This window comes from Colias philodice, chromosome 2 (assembly GCF_061535455.1).
Source record: "Colias philodice isolate Cphi_HAF_F1 chromosome 2, ilColPhil1 Martin Lab GWU primary, whole genome shotgun sequence".
NCBI classification, from domain to species: domain Eukaryota; kingdom Metazoa; phylum Arthropoda; class Insecta; order Lepidoptera; family Pieridae; genus Colias; species Colias philodice.
The window spans coordinates 687,873-691,698 of record NC_143087.1 but is presented as its reverse complement, the minus strand read 5'-3'; the positions used below and the strand labels follow the sequence as shown (position 1 = coordinate 691,698).

General features: G+C 35.1%; 1 non-coding gene across 1 annotated transcript; it reads left to right on the top strand.

The window, feature by feature from the left end:
• The first annotated feature begins 787 nt into the window (after positions 1-787).
• Positions 788-860, top strand: TRNAR-UCG (transfer RNA arginine (anticodon UCG)). Its single transcript has one exon. It is a non-coding gene; the product is annotated as a tRNA-Arg (tRNA).
• The last annotated feature ends 2,966 nt before the right edge of the window (positions 861-3,826 follow it).

Below are 3,826 nucleotides of genomic sequence, written 5' to 3'. Positions count from 1 at the left end.
TAAAATTAAATCAATTTTTTGAAATCAATAGAATACACAAAGGATAAAAATTTGTAAAGATATTATTTATATCAGCGCCATCTATACTTTTATTTACAAACTAGCATTTATGACTCTTTGAAGAATTGGATCTATTTTTTGACAATCTCTATAGATGGCGTTATTATAAAAATTCATTGTTTTTATAAATCCTGGAGAATTAGAATTTTCGCATGAAAAAATAAGAATTAAAGATTTTTTTTGCCATCAGAAATTAATATGATATTGGATTTCAATACAATATTAGAATGTTATGATGTTTTTTTATTAATAAAAGTAAGTATGAATTAGGTAAGAGACTGCATTTTGCAGACCTTGGTGCATGAAAAAGTGACCTAGTTTAATTGTTTTAAAATGTGTTGATAATGAAAAGAAAATATTCTCTCGCTGCACTAGGAATGAGAAATAAAATACTACGTAAATATTTAATACAATATTTAACTTATTTTAATTTTAATTTGATTTCGTGATTTTTGATCGAATGATTATATTATCTTGTATTGTTTCTTTCTTTTACAAATGAATTTAAATTGAGCACTATTAATTTATATTTTATATCATAGGCAGTAATTAAAATTATGATTATTCCTACCTATTCATAGATTAAAAAAAAAATACGTGATGAGTCGCTATATTCGTGATTAAAAATCAATTAAATAATTTAATTGTATGAAAACAAATCAAGGGCTATTACACTAAAATCGATAGAAATAAAATACGTACGTTAATTTCGATCTTGTACAACAAGGACCGTGTGGCCTAATGGATAAGGCGTCGGACTTCGGATCCGAAGATTGCAGGTTCGAGTCCTGTCACGGTCGACAACTCACATTTTTGTTATTTTTATTTTTATTATTTGTAAAATACTTTTACAACATCCATCCAACCAACAATATCAATTATTTTAAGAGTAAAAAAGCATTCATTCCAAAAAAGATAAAAATCCAATTTTTTTTATTAACGTCGATTATAGATAATTTTAAAGTGTTTTTTTTGTTTATTTGTTTAATGCGACTACGCTCTAATCAAAAATGATTTCATCGTGAGTGCATGGTATAGGATGCTTTAAAGTCTAAGTACGGCCCACGGGCGAAGCCGGGGCGGGTAAGCATTTATTTTGCATACATTTTGAAATTGCGCCGACATATACAGATCTTTTAGATTCGTAATTAGACTCATAAACGTTATAAGTTTTTCTCAATTATTATTTTTATTTTTGAAAACAAATAAGTTTGAGAATTTTTCGATTATAACAATTAATGGTGATGGAATACCTATGCTATAAAACTAAAAATAGATACAGGAATTAGTTTGTCCAATTAAAACTGCCAACAATAATTAAACACGCACAAAGCCGCGGCTATCAACTAGTTCATTCATAATCCACATATCGAATCGGTTTTTCCGATACGTACAGAAACAAAGCCGGAGAAATCGAATATACGCAACAAAATCAGAAACGGTATAATTTTATCCGGGGATTTATGGAGCATTTTTCGATCAGCCTGTAATATGCTTGACCGGCTTGCCCGGATGGAGCCTTTTGACCGGGCCACGCTTGACCGGGTATTCCCTTGACTAGAGAACCGATTTTGATGAAAATCCGAATATTCGTGGTAATATGTGTCATAATAATATGTAGGGGAAATAAAGGGTTGTGATTTTTATCGCGATTTCGAGGCTTTTAGGGGTAAAAGCGAATGATTTATATATAAATGATTGTTATAAGAATAACTGGAATCTATGAAAAGCTCAATCACTTTATATTCATTTATTTTTCATATATTGGTGGTAAATAAAAGAACACAATTTCCTAATTGCAAGCTATTACTTCTATATTGGAAGTCGGTTCGCTATATTTCCTAAACATTAATTAACAAATTCAAATTCTATATTTTAAAATGGAGGCGCCATAAAGCAATTGGATGGTGAATGTTGAATCGTGAATACCTCAGATGGGGCACTGGGGAGACATTTAGAAATCTACCATCATTTTCGTATACGAGGTAAAGGTATATTATAATAATTTATAAGATGGATGTTTATTTTTACGATGGTTTTTTAAATTTAAATAAAAAACGCATGAAGTTTTTTTAGTATCAAGCAGAAAGATGTTTTTAATCTTACTAAAATCAATAAATGCGGCTTCACTGAAATAAAGAGGAAGTGGAATAGATAATATTTCTAAAAATACAAGAAAACTATTTAAATGGGTAAAGTGGTTATTGCAAGCAATTACTAACAGTCAGGAAAATAACAATATTAATAATAAGGGCGTAGGGATGTGACGACCCCATCGCCCACGGTTGGAATATCTATTGTTTACGTGACAATAGATATTCCACCCGTGCAGTCAGTCAACCCGCAGGACACCTTGTGGCGTGGTGTCGGGGAGTAGCGACCCCGCGGGAACCGAGTGCTCCCGGGGGAGGCCCCTGTCTTCATCTCCGGCTTGCCTTCACCGGCCGGTCGGAGTGAAGCCTGACGAGGACAGGACCCCCACCTCTGGCTTGCCTTAACCGGCCGGCCAGAGTGGAGTCGCGAGAGCTTTTAGCTCGAAGGGTGGATGCGAATCGTAAGTGGCGAGTGGGCACGTGATGCTGGACCCTTAGGGAGCGCGTGATCGTAGTTTAAAGTCCAGGGACGCCTCTCCACCCTTAGCTGCTCACAATATGTTGCCCCCTTGTCGCACTATTGCAGCGACTTATTTCGGGGGCCCATACAGTGAGAGGGCGAGTCACCACCTGCCAACATATTTTTACTTTCTTTTAGTAGAAAGGCAGGTGCCATAGTTTCCCATAGTCCCCAGTACCAGTCCATTTAGCATCCCAATCCATAGCCCAATTATTAAATTTCCATACCCTGCAATAGTCCTACATCGGCCGCGGACTGCCTAGGGCTGTATCTCTATAGTGCAATCATGGGCAGGCTGCGGCTGGTGTCCCACAACACATTAAAAGTCTCGAAAGGGCCTCTGCGTGTTGGATCCGTGTCCCCACGTAAGCCTTCCAAAGGTCCGGGTACCGTCCTTCTGGTGGTACCCGAGTATTATGGAAATGAGAAACTTAATAATAATAATTAATAATTTGTAATTGTGTATAGTTTTACGAAAATTACAAACTACAATATTTAATTACAATACCGTAAACGTGAATTTTCATCAAAATTCATCCTTACACAGAAAAGGTAGCAACATCATCATAAACCTTACCAAACCTTTCCAAACAATTCGTACTACACAATTTGACCTGATCTGTCCTTACACCTGTAAATATGAACATCCATATAACAATATTGTGCTAACAACGAAGCATAACGAACGGTGGTTACCCTAATATTATAAGTTGATCACGTAGCAGGAAAAATTCAGAGTTCTCAGATCAACACGGATCGCTGAAATCATCGAGGCGGGAAAACATACTGCTGGGATGTGGTACGAGGGAGGAGATTCGAGAGATGGAAAAAAAAAACAAAGATTATAGATAGGTAATTATAATGATATGTATATACTCAATAATAAATGCTATATCTAATATCACATATATGGAAACTGAAATAATTAGAATAGCATTATAATTAATGACTGTGCGCGTAGTTGAAAATCTTCTAAAGACGTGGCATGACATCGAGTATTGGGTTGATTAAAGTAATCTCTAATGCTGTTTTTTCAGAATTTAGGAAGTTGCTGCTAGCCTGAAGGATTAATTATCAGTTATTGGCGAATTTATTTCTACTTTGACTGTGATAATAGAATTGGGGAAAATAAAAGATCTGCTAGAAGTTTAAT